Raw genomic sequence first — 20,346 nt, forward strand, 5'->3', positions numbered from 1 at the left:
AGAGTATCACTCATGAGTCCTTTGAGTACTGTCACAACAAATCATTGGAAACTGATGAATACACAACCCAGGATCCCAAACAACAAACTATTACAAACTATCTACGTGTGAAAAAACTGCTGGAAATTCCTCTAAGCCTCTGCAAATACCTTAAGTGAGGCTGGCTGGGGGACAGATGCCCACCAGAGGCAAGTCCTGATTTTGAACTTCACTATAGCTGTGCATTTTATCCCCAGTAAAGGTTATTCCCTTCTGAAAATGTCAGACCTTAGTTTTTCTCTCTTCTGTCAGGAAACTAAGAGAATAACACCCCTTGGTCCAACCAGCATATATGCAAAGTAATAATACTGTAAATATTACGAGGAGTTCTAAAAACTGGATAAAATTTAGTAGTTGTTCCTGGATAGCTCTTGTGGAAGCAGAGCATCACAATGAAAAGGTAATCTAAATTGACCTGGGCAATATGATCTCACCACAAAGTTTACATTTAAACTTTATGTTCCTCTGCAGAGGTTTTTACTTTCTGCAGAGTATCTCCAAGAGCACCACAATAGCAGCAGAAGAGCCGATACAGTTGTGAGTGTATTGCAAACACATGGCACTTGCCTGGCTTTCTCCAGCTGGAGATCCATCCTGAGGTGTAGGGGCTTTGAAAAAAAATAGAAAGGAGAGGGATATTTAAGATATTTGGAATAAGGGTACATTTCCACATTGATCCAGGTTTTCCAGACGTGCTCCATTTTTCCTGTACTACGCCAAAATACCTCATCTGTAAACTGGCCATTTAAAGTTGTTTAATTTACATGTAATCCTTAATTAAACTATGGAGTGGAGGGGATATCCAGATTAGGAACAAACAAACAAAATTGATCTGTAAGAGTTCTATTATCTTAACTGGTTTTGGAATGCTGATTCTGAGTGAATTGAGGTGCCAGGACCACGGCAGTCAAAATAAATTGGCTAAAGTTGCTACAGAGAGATGGAGGGAAGGATGATTGAGTGCCAGGGATGTGTCTGGCCCTGTGAAATAGAGATTCATGCTTCTGGTCATTAAAAACACTTTAGGGAAATAGATAGGCACGGGTGAGGGACGGTGTTCAAGGTGAAGGCATGTCACTGCATAGCGACAACCTTAATCTCACAAAGGGGCTCAAAGTGCTGCTGAACTGAGCAGAACTACTCATTGGACTAATTGAAGCAAAAGGTGGCTCTTTAGAAGCACTTTCCATCCGTAGAAATGAAAAGAAATTATAACATTTGGAGATTTTAGGGCAGGGTGACTCAATACAATGTGCTAAAAAATTTTAGGACAGAGTTTCTTTCCTCTGAATCGTGAGATATTTCCTTAATAGAATACGGATTGTGATAAGAATAGACCAAAGCTTTCCACTGAAGCATGACTTTATATGGTGGAAACTGTAGGAGTACAAGAAAATCCTTCTCTTTTTTTCTAAAAGTCTTCTTTTTAACTCCAAAAAAGATATGAAAACACGAGGGTATTTTTAGGGAAATCTCAGGATTCTGAAAATATGCACAGCATTTGAACTAACAGAGCAGGGTTTCTCAGACTGAGGGTCTTCATGATTTCCTCCCCTTCTCCTGTCTTTCTTTTCCTCCTTGTCTGAAACAAACTGATTATCAAAGGCTGGTGGGTGAGCTTAATGCTTTACAGCATGTGAGAGACACTAAACTCAGTAGACACTCCTCTTAGTTAACTGTGAACATCACATCTTTCCAGGAATAACAGTTCCAAATGTCAATAGCTGTTTTAGCCATGTTTGATAGGTAAAGTAATGTCTGAGATGGTGCTTCTCAGACCTTAGCTGTAAATGAGGATTACTAACCATTTGTATGCATTTCTGTTATAAACTGAGACCAACTGTGAAGTGACAGTGACATGTACCAGCAAAAAACCCCCACAAAAATCAAATACTTTTCTATGCCAATTGTGCACAAAGAGTTGGATCTCAGTGTTATTATAGCAGAGCCTTTCATGTTGCTATAGCCGTGGTTGTGTTTGCATTTCCATAATAAAACCTATTTTCAGGGGGTTTATAACTTGGCTGTAAGAAATTTACTCTGTGCTCCAACTTGGCATAACAAGGTATCAGGCAGAGAGCTGCAGCCCTCAAGCTTTAACATTCCCCCTCTGCTGCAGGAAGAAAGGGTTTGTTTGCTTGCTTCTAGGTGTTTGCTGGAATTAATTCTGCAAAGCCAATATGGGCATGTGGAGGGGATCTGATGATCCCAGACGTTGTGAACCAAAGTCTAGTTCCAACTCTGTATCCTAGTGAAGGATACAACTAGGGGAGCTGCACACAGAGCTGGGTACCAGGAGATGTAGATGTGAGGCATTTTTCAAAATCCCACCCCAAACTCACTCTTTGGTGCTCTTTCCTTCATGGACTAGGTGAGAAATTGCTTACAGCAACACACATAAAGCACATCTTTCAGTACCACGTGTTCAAGAATAAAGTGGGAGAAATCAAGCAGGAAAAACTGAAGAAAGAAAGAAGTTTTGCAGAGAGCTGTCAGTGGGGGGAGCAGCCTGGTTTCTGACAAAACAGTTTCACACTGTAGGTCCAGTTCTGCTGCAACCCGCTCTCCAAGCATGGGGACCACAGGGAAATACAGCTGTTGTGCAAGTGTGTGGTGAGACAGGGAGAAGGGTTTTTTTTTTTTTTTAGCTTCTTTTCAGACAGCTGGAGCGTGAGAAGCTGGAAAATGGATGCATTAAACTGGAGCCTGTGCTTAGTGCAAGGCATTGCAGAGGTTGGTACAGCAGGTAATGGGCTCCAAGGGACCCTCTGCTTAGCAGCTGTGCCGTGTTTCCCACTGGAGCTCTTCCAAGATGCATGGCTTTTTCCTCTGGGGGACTGTAGGTAAGACTAGGAGTCAGGAAGTAATAAAATCTCATTATTACTCTTTAATGTTAGTAAACATTGGTGCAATGATAATGTCTGGAGATGCCAGCAGGGTACTGGCTGTTTCTCCATCGATCTTTCTCTCAGTTGAGCCCCTCAATGTCTGAACATCAGGAACATGAAACCTTTTGATGTCTGGACTTCCCTCCCACCTTGCATGGCCTGCTCCTTAGTAAGAACTGATTGCAAGAGGGAGCATGGGGTCTTGTAATGTCTTGCTCGAGGACCTGGCACACTGATGCCTTTGCTGTGTAAATACATCCCCCAATATCTATAACATGAACGGACTTCTCCTAATCAGTGGTTTCAGGAGTGAGTGGGGGGAGGGGGTAGGACAGCAGACAAATCTTTACAAGCTGCAAAGTTACTATATCTACAAGGCACAGACAGAGCCAGAACCATGGGGAACACAGGATGGAAACAATCTGCAGAGCAGATTTGCCTGGAGCTATGCTGCCTTTGAAAAGAGTGATACAGCTGACGGCGTGGGGAGGGGGATGGCAGAGATGGGAGGGCTACGCCTGCAGGGCAGGTACCCTCATTGCTTCCCATGCCATCCCTCTGGGCCTCTGCTCTTACCAGGAGAGGTTCACACCAGAAAGGACTGGGGTTAGGGTATTCCTGGTCCTTCCAAGACTTGTCAGTCCCAAAGGAGCTTTTGGAGGGGTATAGGCATTTGTTTCTGCTGCCAATGTTGGGTAAATTCATCCTTTCACCTGTCAGAAATCAGGCGATTCCTCTGTTCCTTCCCATTCCTTGAGACATATGGCTGGGCAAGGATGTCAAGGGATGGTGGAGTGTTTGAGGGGCTGAGAATGTTCCTCCCAGGCAGGAGAAAAAAGATGTCCTGCTACCCCTGGCCTGTCCACCCAGGCACTGGGATGTTGGAGGATGCGTAGGGACAGACGTGGGTGCAGGGGCCAGAAGGACTGAGAGAAATTAGTGATCAAGGGGTGGCAGCTGTCAAGGTGATGTTGTGTGTCTCTCTCTGCAGTCTTTCATGCCACTTTAAATACACTTTAAAGCATCATCACTGCCTCCCTGGCATTGCCTCAGGGCTGTGCTGTGCTCCTCAGCACAGGGAACTGAATCTCTTGTGCTGGGGCAAAGCAATGTCATCCTCACAGGAGAGAACTAATCCCAGACTAAATATCCTGAAGGACTGTCAAATACTGTTCAGAACAATTGTAATTGTCTTTAAACGTGTGTTCCTCAGTTTATCTTTATTTTTGAGCTACAGACTCATTTGGTGTTTGTATATTTGGCAAATGTAATTTGAAAATCTCCCACATAAGATAAATTTCCCTAACAAGATGTGATAGGGAATTCATGGCAGGCTTAATAGGCTATCAAAGGAAATGCTGCAGTTGGATCTTTTGTGCTATATGTATGAAATGTACAAAGTAATTATAAATCCTGCGGTATCAAAACTGTCCATTTATGAGACAAATGCTGCTGAAAAAGACTTCTGATATTCCAATTGTATTAAGAATAGCTTAAACCCCACTGGGCCAAATTCACCCCTGGAATAACTTAGCTGCAACGAGGAGCATACATTTATTCTCCATATTTAAGTATTTTCTATGTTATATATAATACTCAGATAAATTTACATTGAGTGATTATTCCCTAAGGTAGCTTAAAAAAAATTAACCAAACACTTAATTTGGTTCCAACACATATGTTAGTTGTTACTTTGTCCTACATTTTTTTTTCAGCTTATAAATAATATTTCTAATTTATGTCAAGATGAGATTTAGTGTAAATCCATTTTAGGGATAACAAATTTGTTCCACAGGGAGCAAGGTAATCATGGTAGATGCATTTATTGCAATGAGCTTGAAGCACATCTACCCCACTTTTATGACTCATAGATTTGTTGTTGTTGTTTGGTGCATATCACTTTTGATTTTCAGGGAATATCTTTAAAGACATATTATCTGATGCTACCTGAGAGGGACTTTTGGTTCCTCCTGGGATTTATTTACACTGGGAAATGCATCTTATTAGAAAATGAATGAACTAGCAAGGGTTACCTCATAGTGTACTAAAAATGGCTCTGCTAATGAATCAGGTTTGCTAGCAGTGCTATTAGATACAACAAATATTGCTAAAGGTGCCATGTCCACACCCACATTCAGGGCTGAACCATGTGCAGCATTGCATGGATTAAAACATATTCCTTTCAGACAGGAGGATGTTCTGTTGTAGACTTGTCCCTCTTCTCTACTAGCCTAGGCTAAATTAGGTTGAATAACCAGGAAAACACCAAAAAAAGTCTCCTTTTCATCTTTGCATTCCCATGACCAGTCTCCTGCTTCTGTCACTGACCCTGAGTTCCACCTCTATGCTGATGGATGTAATGGAAGACTTACCATGATGACCAGAGTTTCCTTCCACATTTTCCTTTCTCTACCAAAGAAATAGCACAAGTGAAGCTGGGTTCCAGCTTCTGCCTTTGCTCATACATGGATCCCTCTCTCTCCTCAGAAGACAGGTTTCACAGTATGCATAACCTTTGCCAAACTGTCATAGCAACAACCGTAAAATGGCTACATCTGTGTTTAAATGGATTTGCTAGGACTTATGGGATTCCCCCCCGCCCCAATGTGAAAATGTACTTCACAGGAATAAGAAATGAAAACCCCACAAGCAAAGGCAATGTGAGTTAACACTTACCAGCTGGAAAAGGGAGAGAACCAGAGAAAATAGCAGCAAGTTCATTCCAAACCTGTAGTAGCTTCTTTCTGCAAAATGTAAAGGATCAGTCCCAAAAAGCCAGGCTGGGGGAAAAGATCTGTTAGAGGGCAACTTTTTCCAGAGAGAATTAATAGAGATTAGATAAAGAGGAAGGCACTCCTGACCTCAGACACTTTCCTGCAGAATAAAAAGGCAGTATCAGCTGTATGAAGGAAGATAGTATCTGACCAACCTGACCTAGTTCTGTAATGTATTTTTGTAATAGTTCAAGAACAATTCAAGAACTCTGCTTGTCAGTCTAGTTCATAACAGTCTTAAAGTATAAATGAACTCTAACATGGAAAATGATGTTTCTTATGTTTAGTGGTCATATATACTTTAATATGGCATGAGGGCAGGTATGTCAGGAAAGGGCACATCCCACTTCATGCTCCCAGTTTACAGTCAAAAGGAGCTTTTGATCATCCCAGCATTCTTCTCCTCCTCCTGCATCCTCAGGGCCTGCTGGGGAGAGCATGTTCACCCAAGGGCCAGTGTGAATCTTGGAGGCAGATCCCTCAGCAGCCTTCAGAGTTGAAGTAGTTACAGCTGGTACCAGTTACATCTGGTACTAATTAATACACCTAAAAGACGCCTGAAAGGATAAGAGAGTCCTCCTCAACAGATGCACTGCGAGAGGAGATTACTCTGCCGGAAATAGTTTTAATCCATCATCAATAATATGTTGATTTATTCAGTTTTCCATTTGATCCTAAAGCTCTGGTGGGTGTGTGTGAATTGCTGAAAGACTGTGAGAGGCAACAGTAACAGTTAAAAATGCATCCAAGCTCCACAGTTAAAATAAAGGCAATAAAACCAATTAACAGTCCCCAAGATATCCCCCCAAGCATCAGTGGTACCACTGTAGCTGGTATGACCTGGGCATGGACATCAGAGAGTCATCATGATTCAGCAAAGTGTGTCCAACAGTAAGAGTGATGTTCAGACATAATTCTTTGTTCTTGTTGTTATTATGAAGGATGAGGATGCAAAGTTAGGATAAGTTTTACGTCATCTCTAAAACGCAATGAAATGTTAATCTTCCTTGTTACCTTCTCATGAGCATTCAGAGAAAACAGATGATGTGGGTGAAGACAGGGGTATCATTCCAAGAGTTACCAAAATATGGAAGAAAACCCCATCAGGTCAGAGTTTTTTGTTACTGTTTTGAAAGATTTTGTGTACACAGATCATCAAGCAGTGTTAAAAGTTTGGAATTTAAACTAGCCTCTGTTTAAAGACATACACTGACTTGCAGCACAGGAACGTATTTCTTTTGTATGTGTAATTGGGCACGTTGGGAAGAATATTTTGTTGCTGAAGGTCAAATATACCCTTCAGACACTTTTGAGATGTCATAGATTACCAAAAATCTTCCCATGTGGTAAATTTTCATTTCCTGAGCTGGGCCTAAAGCAGTTTAACACACTGAAACCTGTTGCTATCACTTTGTTATCTGCTACAGCAAAAAATTGAAAAGACCCATGTGAAATCATTATAGTGTCCATTCAGCCTCTGTATTCAAACCTGTGTGGAGAGTATCTAAGCAGAAACAAGCTCCTGTACATGATTCCCAGACCAGGCAGCAACAAGAGGGAAGAGGAATCTCCTAAAGGATTGCTGTTTAACCCACACCCTCACTCCTGTCTGTATTTCCTCTTGATTAACAAGGGCTTTACCTCTTCAGGATTGCTTAAATTCATCCCACTTTAGAAACCAGTATCCTAACCTCTCAGTAAAATCATCCCAGGATCTTTCACAGTCAATGGAGGGCCAGACAGTCAAATCACTCTTTGTTGGGTTGAAGATAAAAAATCACCTTCAGGATGTGTCAGTAGCTGACTGTAGGGAGAAATCAGTGCAATGAAATAACTAACAAAGAAACTTCAACAATAAGTCTGAATATAGAGGGGAAAAGTTGGCAGTGGTTGTGTCTCAAGTCACCTTCACTCCTTCCTGGTTTGGCTGTGGGCTTGGGGAATTGCATACATATGTACAGGAAGCACAATAATATGTTTGCTTTCATGTGTCTTCTAAGTAGTGGAAGCCCAGCTCTGTGATTTATACTTCTACTGATGGGATGATGGCCCCAGCATGGAGCTGTTGCCCAGGAGTGGTTCTTGCAGAGTTTCAGAGAGGATTTTGTGCTCACTGGAGGACAGCTTTTGATGAACTTTCTCAGGAGTGTGCTCTGCTCTGTTTTCCTTCAAGATGCAGAGAAAATCACAAACCCATCATGAGGGGATGGCTGCAATAGAGGGATGATGGTACCAAAGGCAGTGCTCTATACAGTTATCCTCAACAAAAGTCTTTCACAGAGGTCAGATAAAGTATGTCTGAGAAATGTTTGCACCAGTACTATAAAAGCCTCTCATCCAAAAATTCATCATCCTAGATCTTGGTCTGAATTCTGTTCATAGTAAGATACTCTTTATTTGACAACAGATGTACACTTATATAAATAAAAACCTTACAACTGTAAATAACTGAACCACTGATTTTGAATGTAAGTTTCACAACACATCCACAAACACTCCCACCTGAGTAAAACAGCTGGAGCAAAGAATTAATCATGTAACTAGTTAAGTGAACCATGGCTTTATTTACCTTACTTATTCACCCTCCTTGTGCTATTCATTAAACATACACAGTGGAAGATTGAAATGAGAAGTGAAGGAACAAATCTATCCTAATGGCTTCCTTTCCTTTTCCTCTCCTCTCCTCTCCTCTCCTCTCCTCTCCTCTCCTCTCCTCTCCTCTCCTCTCCTCTCCTCTCCTCTCCTCTCCTCTCCTCTCCTCTCCTCTCCTCTCCTCTCCTCTCCCTATGACTAATCCTTCTGCATGGCAGCTAGGTTTTTTGGGAAGACATTTTAACATGGCCAAGCTATTCCTTTTCATACTTGGCCTTTTTTTGGCATTGGATTTGTTTCCATCGTTTGAAGAGATGCAAAAAGAAGATGCTTAGAAAAGTTCTGAGAATACATTCATGGTCAAAGTCAAAGGAGACATGAAACAAAGCCTTACATGTTAGTGGAGAGCAGCACCACTCTGAACTGTAATAATCAGCTGTCTATTCAAGTTTCTTCTGGTTCACAAATACTTTGCTAATATTATCAAAGATGAAGGGAAGCCCTCCACAAAAGCCCAAACAAAATCAATAAGCAAACAAGCAGATCTTTCCTTGGCTGTTTACTGACACTTGCTGTGGAGTTCATGTTATTAAAGAGTTTGTGGGAAAGGAATAAACACAACTCTGAACATTAACTTCCCGGTGCCAAGGTTCATGGCAAACATGCAGCACAGTATTTAGTGCTAAGATAGACAAGCAAAAATAGGTTGTTCCTAGATGCACAGCCAATTAACTGGGTGATGGGGGTATCAAGTCTACTGTTTATCAGAAATAACCCTGTCAGCAAGGGAATAAGACTCAGGTGAATGTGAGGGAGTGTCAGTATCTCCCTTAACACCGTAGCTGAAATTCTGAGTGCAGATGGTATCAGAAAACAGGTGCTCAGTGGCTCCTCAATGGCTGCTGGAAATGTAAGGAAAACTGAGCATCAAAATCCCAAGGGTATGTGGAAAAAGAGGGTCAGATTTCCCACCAGACCTTGGCTAGAGGGTCTTAGTGCTAGCATTCTTAGACCTACCTGCACATGTCTGTTTCTCTCCTTGATGTCAACAGGAGTGCACTGCATGTGGGGAAGAGCTGAATATTACTGTCAAGATCTGCCGTGCAGATCTGAGAGAAGAATTTTGGTCCTTAAGTGTTGAAAATGTAATGATCTATTTGATAGTGAGAAAAAAAGACAGAAACAGTATGAAGATTTTTAAAAGAAAACACACACACACACACAATCCAAGCAGCCTTTGAAGTCAGTGGCTTTGAAATAAAAAGCAGCCACTTTACCAGCCAAGTGAAACATATTTTGTTAACATCCTAGGTGTTGTATTTAAAACTGAGTTGGCCAAATTTTGCTGTCAAAGGCTCTAATGCAACTAGAAGCAGAGATTATATCTGTGAGTCTCAGGATATTATCAGTTGTTTTAAATGAAACTAACATGATAACACACCAAGAAATCTCACGAGGCCATTTCTGAAGGAAGGTATATTTGGGAGTCACCAGAGAGTGACTTTATTTCTTCTGTTCTGCTAACAGAGCAGCTGCTGAACCCCTGGCTGTATAGGACAAATACGATCCTTTAGCATGAATTAATGTTGGGATTTCCAAAGGGGTTTAGGATTGATGAGGGACCACGCACAACTGTCCTTTGATAGGATTTGGAAGCCTAACTGATTTAGTCTCTTCTAAAAGCCTCAGCTTGCATACAGTTTGTTGCTGGTTATTCTGAGTAGTGCAGGTTAAGGGCACTAATGATGATGGCCTGAAAAGGAAAAATTACATCCCAGGAAAAAGGCAAGTCTCTAGTAGATTTACTAATCCCAAAATGGTATAGACACCACCTCATTTTAACTAATGCATTGAAATGTGGAGATTAGTCTCCCTATGCGGTAGATAAATTGCATTAACATGATTAAAACACCCAACTAAACTGAGGCTCCTTTTATAGTTAATAGAGGGTCAGACTTCATTAGTTCTTCAGTGAAAGCAGACCTCTTCATTTAGGGAAGTGGAAACTTGCCATCCTCTGAAATGGCAGATATCTGTGTGCACAAATTGAATCTCACATTTTGCCTCATCCTTATGAGTGGGATTTGGTTTGGTTTGGTTTGGTTTTTCTCCAAAATGGAAGGTTTTGGACAAATGCTGTGGAAATAAAGGATACTTGCTAAAAATCCATCTGCTTTGATGCTTTTGCTAATTGTATCTCTTGTGAGAGAAGTCTGGCTCACAGCAAGCAAAGGCAATATAAATATTCCACAAAACCATTATGAGCTATTTATTAGGGCAAAAAGATACCTCAGTGTACACATGTGTGTCTTCCAGTCACACAGATAGAGAATCTCTGGGTGGATACAATGAGAGAATTAATTCCTGTCTTAGTGAACGTTTTTCTTCAATGGAACTAGAACAATTTTGGAGTAACACCTTTGTGAGCTGCTACCATGTCTCTTAGGAATTGTTTTCAGGATGAACTTCATACTTCACAGCATTTTAAATCAAATCTGTACTAATTCTCTCTTTTTCCTCTCCAAAATTGACATATCTTTTAAACTCACAAAAGAAAAATAGAGTTTATCTATTTCTGCAACATTTCATTTCCATCAGAAATGATGAATGTCATTCTGTGGAGAGGACTTGCTAGAATACTAATTATTTCTTTGGTTTGGTTTTGGGTTTGTTTTTTTTTAACCAAAGCAAGATTTATGAGTGAACAGATTCACTTCCAAGATGAAACAGAAAAAACATCTGCAAGATGAGAATTTACTTGCATTATTAGTGCTATTCTTTCTGCACTGATGAGTAGTACAGCTAATCCCATTCATTACAGACATCCATAACTTTGCTAGCAAACATTTTAACTCCTTAATGATGCCAGCATAGATCCTGCATCACAGCAACAACTTGCAGTCAAAACCAGATTGAAATTAGAAGATACACTTCAGGACAGCACTTGGTATAGTTCATAAGGATCTGATTGCTGTGAGGGATCTCTTCTGATCTCATTTACACTGTTTAGGTACGAGTGTAATTAAAGGCTTCTTCATGGAAGTAGGGAAGATTTAAACTGGTCAAAGGGAAACAGAATCACTTTAGACTAGTGGGTAATCACAGTGGGTCTGGTGATATCAGGAAAAAAACACCACTTCTTAATAACCATGTTGTGCATCCAAGAGTTCTGTAACATTTGCTGATTTGGGTTTGTTCAGAGCAACCTTCCTATCATAAAAAGCTGGGTATTTTTTTCCAGGGATGTCTTGATTTTGATGGAAACAGGTTCACATTCAAGAGGGATGTTTCACTAGCCATTTGGGTTTGCTTTTGATTAAATTCAGCTTCTTCAGAGAAATGTTAAAATATGTCTGCTTTTATTGCAACATTCTGACATAATCAAAATGGAATGTTTTGAAATGGCCATTTCAGTGTCTTAAAAATAAGCATTCTAAAAACAAATGAAACTCCTGAATGTCTCATTTTTTACCTTTTTTCTTATTTCAAGTGAAAACTGTTTCCAAACATCATGCACCTGCAGGACCAATACAACAAGTAAAGTCCAACCTAAGAATCTCAGCTAAAGCCTTGGTTGCCTTGAAAACAGAATTTCCTTTCAGTTTTTGAAAGTTGAAGGCGTCAGCTGTATCTTTTTGTCACATACATAATACAATACTTAAGAGATAAATGAATTTAAGAGTCTGGAGTCAACTTTCTTATCCCTCGAGGTTGGTATGAAGGCACTGGCATGGCCTGGGGTCAGGCTGCCACTACTGCTCCTTCTGTTGATGCATGACAAGGTACCGTGTTGTGTGGCAGAAGAAGAGCGTTGTGAGCCTCCTTGTTGATGAAAACAGAGAAAATTGACTTCCAAAGGTCATACAAGAGGGGGAATTTTAAGACGGTTGCAACAACAAACCCAAGGAATATGGTTTCAAACCAGTGCCAGGCATCATTAGTTAATTCCCAGCTCAGTTTTCTTTACTGATGGGGTCATGGTAAGATGTGAGCAGTATGAGTTGTCCCCTCACTGTGTCTAAGAATTTTTATTAACATGTAATGTAAGTACATGGGGATTTTGTAATCAAAATATCAGATGATTTTTTGTAGAGGTGGATATTAAAACTGGGATTTTAAGAAGCATAATACTGAATATTATTCTTGGAAGCATTGTGCAGCCTCAAAGTCAAGAAGACTTGTGCCCTAAAACAGCAGATATCACCAAGTGCTGCCTGTAAATGGAAACCTATGTAGTACTGCCACAATAACACGCCATCAGAGAGAAATATTTTGCTGTTCCTAACAGCAAGAGGCCATTTTTGTGCTCTTTAATAATTAGTGGTCAAGTCTGAATGAAATGTTTTCACGATGTTTGAAACCTGCTGTGTATCCACTGGAGAAGACCTCTTTCCTCCACCTGGCCTTTCAGTGCTGTCAGCAATAGAAGTCAAAGTAATGAGGCTGATGAGACCCTCTGCAAGGCTTTGCTCTTCTATAAAATGCCTTGAGATTTTCAAAGAGGTTCAGTGGCCTTGTGGTCCTGGCTCCCACTGAAATTTGGGTGCCCGTCTCTCTGTGGCTAGTCTGAAAATCCCAGGCTAATACGTTAAGAAATATTCTGACTTCAAAAGAGGAGGATATGCAACCATAACCACTCAGGGGTTCTGATGCTGATAATACAGTACTTAGAGGCGACTGCTCATGCTATCCAGTATGATAATACCAGAATTCACAAGAAAGAGCTGTGAGCCTCTAGCACTTACCAGCTGTAATACTGAACAGATTACACAGAAAAATCAGGCAAAAAAAAGTAATATGCTTTCACCTCACAGCAAGAAACGCTGAAGTTCAGGAAGAGGAAATGTGTATTAAGAGAGCAGGTTAAAAATCTACATTATCCCAGACTTTCATGAAATCAAAATGATAGGCACGATGCTAAGTTATTATAATGTATTTATTACTGGAATTGCTTTCATATTTAACTGATTTGGCCCATCTTGAGACCTGTTTTAAAATGCACCACCTTGTCCACCTTTCCATTTTCATATGAAAAACAGGAAAGCAAAAACTAATTTACTCAGGGAGACACAGCGACTGTTTGCCCGTTTATCTCTTACAGACCACCCCTCAGTCCAATGTTGACAGTACATGATATTCCATTAATCTGCCTAATGAAAATTTAACCAGTGTTATAAACAAATAATTGGCTATTATCCTCTCAAAGATCCCGAATAAATTACTTCTGCTTATTTTTTTTCCCCCTCTTCTCTCTCTCTGCCTCTTCCCCCTGCCCCCCCCCCCACCCGCCCCCATGCAAAAGCTGGCTCTTTCTGACTGATGTCAGGGGAGAAGAAAAAGATATAGCTGCCACTCTGCTATTGCAAGCAGTGAAATCTGGGCTAGACTTCAAGGGATGCTTAAGGAGTAGCCCTGCATTTGCTTGGCTTTAGCTTTGGTTACTTCAAGAGGAAGCTGGGCTGTGTGTCGCAGGCCACATCCTCACACTCGCCCCGTCTCCTGCCACCTCTCTCGATTCCTCCAGCATCTGATCTGCCTCAAATTACATTCCCATCTCCTCCTGCTCCCTGAAGTCACACAAGAGTCACAGCTGCCTTTCCCTTATCACTTGCACTGGGCTCCCTTTTTATCTCTCCTGAGTGCCTGTGGAGGGGTCAGGTAGGGTGTTTCCCTTCAACATTTAAATGTCGTGAAACCTCTCTTAGAGCAATTAGAGTCGAGAGGGACTCTAACGTAATGAACCAGCCAGAAAGTTATTTACTGACTGCTGCTAAGGTTGCTGGGCTGCTGCCTCAGCCCTAGCCCAGGTAAAGCATCACAGGACACCTCCTTCTTTCTGGGAGCCAAGGGGGTCACTGTTCCAGCTCATGGGGCAGTGCAAAGAACCTCTACAAAACACAGGGTATGGCACTAACCTACTGTGCTGTCTTGCCTCACCAAGCCTATCCTACACCCATGAAATGAGGAAAATACTACTTAAGAGGAGCCAAATATCTGACTTGGATTTCTTCTCTTTTGGTCAGAGCTAAAACAGAGGTGAATGAGTGATGCTTTTTTTCAGACAGATCCTGAGTTGTTTAAGGATATTGTTCGTTGCTAAGACGCCTCTCAACATTCACAGACACTTTAATATAGCACTGAACAAATAATTAATTTTATCTTCCATCTGATAGATGTACAGGGGAAAAAAAGTCTAAATAAAAACTTTCAAAATATTTGGCAAACATAAATAATTCATTTCAGTTCTGTGGGGTTTTTTGGTTTGGTTTGGTTTTAAATAGAAGCAAGACAATAGTTGTCTAAAAGAATTAAAACACCATTCGCAAATCAAGCAAGGAGGAAGAGGAGGAGCAATTACCTCCTGTCCTGAAGTAGCTCCTGATGCTCTTGCTCTGTGTCCCCTCCCCATTTTGGGAGCTCAGAAAGTTGCTGAGGAGTTCAGCAGAGCCTCTGCATAAGGAGACTAATTCATGGAGACCTCAGCTTCTCTCTAAAATCATTGCCACCACAGCAAGAAGAGCAGCAACTATCCTCCACATCAAGAAGCTTCTTTGGTTTACAGTCCACAATATTAAATTTGGGGTTTATTTTAGTATCTCTCCAGGCCATAAATGATGAAGGTGTGTTCATGTTCCAACCTACCTGCTAATGGAAGCAGCAGCCAGTAGCAAGGTACTGGCAGGAGAAATGGCATTAACCTCTCCAGCCATGCCAACCTGGTTCCTCAGCCAGTGTCTCTGCTCCAGAGAAGGCAAATAGGAAATGAAGAAACAAGCCTTTCAACTTTATTTGACTGCTGTAAAAATAAATATGCCTGAGTATCAGAGTTGGTGTGGATGTAGAAACAATTTATTCTGTAAGCCCTGAGGAAAATGCTTTGGGGAAGGGGGTTGTGGGGTGTTAATTATTTTTGAAATCAAGAATCTGAAAAAAAGGAGTTTCCAGCCACCTCTATGACCATCTGCTGGCTGGTGCTGCCTGGGAAAGGTCTCTTACTGGCAGCTCCCTGGAGCAACAGGGATCAGCAGGCACTAAAGAAGAGGAAACCAGAGTGCATGCATCTCAGGTTGTAGGAGCTGCTTCTCTTTGTTGGACCTGGAGCAAACCCCGCCCCATGGAAGTGATATCCCCATCAGGGGCAGTGAGGCTTCAGGTCCCAAGTGTTTGGGAGCACAGGTTGGGGGATTTTGCTGTGTTCCACGAAAAACAATCCTTCCAGGGAGGAAGGTTGACAAACCATTCAGCCCACGATCCCTTATCCCCCTGGAAAGAGAGGAAGAGGAGCCATAGGCGACTTCAAGCTGCAGCCCAATGCACAGCCCAGCCCTGCTCTAACCTCCCCAAGCAAGGATGGAAAGCCTGAGACCAGCCTAGGGAGCCATGCTGTCCAGCAAAGAGCTGTGCTCTCCCATTTGGAGAAAGCAAGAGAGAGCAAAACCAGCACTACATTTATCAGTAAGGGCTCAAATTAAGAGTAGAAATAAGATTTTCCTTATAATGGACAAATTAATTCTTTCTTTCATAATTTTATTAAAATAAGCATCATCTATCTTTTAACTAGACCTGACATACGCTTACATAGATACAACACACCCTGTAACCTAATCTGCTAGCAATCTTGAAGCAATTAACTCCTTCTAATCTTTAGCTAACAAAGCCCACCATGCAAAAGGTCCCTGGAGAACAACACTCCAAAGGCTGCTGTAAGCTCCCTCTGACTATTTCTCTATTATTTGGTGTGGAGGAGCTCATTGGAGTGCTCAGAGAGCAGGGATTCGTTTGAAACAACAAAGATGAATCATCACAGATCATAAGATCTTCATTAACTCCTTATTTCTCTACTAATTAACACAAAAGGAATGACTTGAATGGTTGACAGGCAGCGAATGACCCACAGCTCAGTGGTTAATAGGATGCAAATGATGCCTAATGAGGGTCTCTAGCTGCAGTCTGGGCATCTGGCCTACTATTTTTGTTGGGGATTCAGAGTGGGTTTGAGATGAAAACAGTTTAACCAATAACATAGGCTGCAGCTGAGTTCATACCAAAGTCTATGAATTTATGAGCCCAGCACACACAAGAATTAGCTTAAACCACTCATCAACAGGTTTGTGTGCACATAAAGCATTTTAGAGGCAAGATATCTTGTCTTTCATGATAAATAGCAACAACAATTAAATATTTGATGTGTTGGGGGAGGTGTTTCCTGTGCAACAAAAATAGCTAATTTACAAATTCCTAATGACATCTTAATTTATGAGGGAGGCAGATTCCCAAATAATGCTAACACTAGCCTTTAAAATAGCTCATTCAAATATACATCCCTCATTTCTAATAGCAAACAAATTTGGGGTGCTCATACTTTTTTTTCCCCCAAAAAACTGTTTCCAGCTGAGTCTTCATGACTGATTAACAGGCTTTTAGTGAAGAGACATAGTATTACCAGAACTTCCACAACTCCCTCCCTCACTCCCAGGAAGTTTTACAGTGGCTTGAGGTTGAGTTTTTCATTCAGCCACTTCTGAGGGGTCCTTTTCCCTCTGCTTCTTCCATATACGTGCAAAAGCAAGGGCTGGTGTAAGAGTGAAATACAGTGATTATATGTCCTACTGTGGCTGCATGAGCTGCAGATATTGATAGGAGGACTCATCCATGGCCTGGGATAGCCCTTCAGCTATGACAGACTTGTACCAGTCCCTTCAGACTGTTGCTCAACCATTCATAAGATGAACCCCCATCACCTTATGTATAAAACACCTTGCTGGCCAACTTTTCCCCATCAAAAGACTTGAAAGGAAAAGTGAAATCTATTTTGCCTTAATAGATTAAGATTAATATGGGGTTAATATGGAAAAAACAGAGTTCTTTAGTGAAAAAACAGAAGCTTTGAATGTGTTAATTTTCTGTCAAAGAACTCTACCCACTATCAATGGCAGTGAGGTACACACAGGGTTTCACATGAGCAAATTCTGCTCTAAGTGCCCAAAACCTACATGCATTTTCTAGCCACATCTGACAAAGCTTGATGTGTTTATATTCTTAAACGATCACGGCTATAAACAATGCAGTAACTGATACACTTCTACCAAATATACACATAGTCCTGTGACAAAGGCAAACATGTAATGTCTTCCTGGGTTCTGTTTTTAAAAATAATAGTTTCCATTTTGTTATGTGCAACAAAAACCCAACCCACAGTTGAGCAGCAAATACCCTTTCTTTAGTGGAAACTCTGTGGAAACAAAACCCAAGCACTGCCTCAGCAGAGAGCTGGCTCTGCAACCCCCTTACACTTCCCATGACTGTCAGTGTGCTTCCAGGAAGCGTCAGTCTGAGACCATTCAGCCATATATCATTCCCACTCCATCTTTTTATTGGATGCTTTCCATCCAGAGTGGAGAAGTAGAACACACGAGGCGCTGTGCTGGGGTGAGGTGCGATAGGCACGCAAAAGCTGGTGTAACATCACCTTTGCTGGACATGGGCTGCTCATCCCGAGGCATTTAAGGGATTAATGAAATGAAATTGTTTTTGGACTCGCTGCACTCTCTCTTATCTTTTAAATCCATAATGTCCCACAGAAGGCAAAATGTAGTAATTTTAGTCAGCAGCCTCTCATTAATTTTCTACCTTTGGGGGAATGTACATTTATGGAAGGAGGGACTATATGGTGGCTAAGCTCATCACACTGCTTTTCACTTAAAGAGCTCAGCATGGCACGGCAGACAGAAACATAACATGCTTCAAATGAAAGCATTCTTTCAGATGGATATGTTTCAGCTCTATCTGCACACACACATCTTTATATACATATATTTTTATATGTCTGTGTTTATACCCACATATATACAAACCTATGGAGTCATCAGTTTTGAAGATAATCTTTTAGGTTAAGTATTTTCCCACATTAAACTGATAATTATCCCCTCCTTTTCTTCCTCTGTCCCCAGACACCAAACAAGCTGGATTTTTGCTTCATGTATTATTTATGCAATTGAATTAATATGCAGATTCACAAAAACTTAAAAACTCATAATTATTCATAAAGGGCTTTAAGGTTATTTAGTACATATTTATGAAACTTTATGTTTGCTAGGAACTGTGTTTGAAAGTGCTATGGAAGGGTGTTGACTGAGGTTAATTACTAGTATGGAGAGTAATCTGAAAATGATCAAACTCTTTGAATGAAAATATTTGTCAGTATTTCTGATCTATATTTAAGTGAAGTAATGGACATCAATAGCCTTGCAAATATATTCGGAAATGGCTCTGCAAGAAAGAAGATTTGCATATCTAATGCAAACAACCAATGAGGAAAAATGTCTAGTTAGACACCTTTGATCGCTAGGCAAATGTAATAAATGATAGAGATTTATCCTGTTTGTTGTCCATCTGTGGTGAGTTACGTGGAGTTATGGTCTTATACAAATATGCTCTAGTCTAGAAAAATATTAGCAGCAATTTAAGGCAGTCAAAATCCTCCACTCTTTTCTGGACTAAGGTTCAGGAATGGGGTTTGAGCTATTCACGGTAGGCAAGATTTCTCTAGAAGTTACTTAGGGTAAGTACAGGCTGTATGTAAATAATGCATTATATTGGTTTTATATTTACATAAATCTTTCTATCTTATGCATAATTAACCTCCTTTCTAATCCATTCTGCTCAAAGGTTGGAAACCAATAAAATAAGTTATGGGTTATGTTATGTCAAACAAGCAGCAGTGGCAGCAATTCAGGAAGGGAGGAAGCACCCAAAACGTTATTACAGCTCTAATCCTACTAACAGTTATAAAGATGTTTAATTTTGTGACCTTGACTAGTTCACTGAAGCCAATGGAGGTGTAGTGCATGTGAATGGGTCTGTAAGCGCTCACAGGGCTGAGGCTGTACCCTGTGAGAGAATAAATGTTTCTAGAATCACAGAATCATAGGATGGTTTGGGTTAGAAGAGGCCTTAAAGATCACCTCGTGCCACCTCCCCTGCCATAGACAGGGACATCTTCTACTACACCAGATTGCTCCAAGTCTCATCCACCCTGGCTTGGAACACTTCCAGGAAATTTTTTCCTAATATCTAAGTTTCAGTGATGCTGTGATGGCTACAGATCACAGTGATTCTGGAGTATGGCACACAGGTGCTTATAACAGCAGGATGTGTTGTTAATCTCATGCACGTGGCGTTTACTTAACCCCTGCTTTTCTTGAGACATGTATCCGTTGATGAGCTTATTACCCAGAATCTACTGCATATAGATAAATACAGCACACCCAGTTATTTATTTGACTATATCATGTTAAACCTGTAAAAAAGACCACTAGAAAGCTCTAGATACTAATTAAACAGCATCAAAAGATATCTTAGTCATTGGCAGTAATTGTATCTCAGCACAGGAGGCTTCAGGAGCTGCTCCAGAGAGGTGTCAGACATCGCTCACGTTCATCCTTCAGTTTTTGAAGACACAGGGTTCACTTACAGTTCAGGGTCTGAACAATGTTTTTCATTTAAAATGGTCCTCTCTCTTACTCCTTCATTGGTGAAATACTTATATCACTGAGGAGGTACTTTTGCTCATATGAGCAGCTTTAAAACAGTTCATGCAAGTTGCTCTGTGAGGGCTGCACGCTAGGAATGACAAGTCCTTTCATTAACAGAGTAAAAAGGCTGTAAAAATAATATCAACAATAATGATTATCATGATGAACACAGACAAGCTCTTCTATTTGAGGTAGATGGAAACACAGGCTCATTTCAAATTCTCTCCTCTTGATCTCATCTTGTCAGTACAATGAGCTTTGTAGACCATTACTGCTTCCCCTGGGAGATCCTCAGTCAGAGCTACAGCAAGGCTCTGTCCTTGCCCTCCTCTCCATACAAAGTGTGTGAGTATGTGTGAGTGACTGCATGCAGACTGGTGCCCTCACTGCCCCCCATCAGACAGGATTGTGTTAGGACATATTCTATGACACACTGGATTTTGCTCTTCATCTAGCATCCATACAGCTCTGGTGCCAGAGTGAGGTTTTCTTCTGACACTGCTCTTGCAACTATGTGTG

This window comes from Colius striatus, chromosome 8, assembly GCF_028858725.1.
Source record: "Colius striatus isolate bColStr4 chromosome 8, bColStr4.1.hap1, whole genome shotgun sequence".
Lineage (NCBI taxonomy): Eukaryota > Metazoa > Chordata > Aves > Coliiformes > Coliidae > Colius > Colius striatus.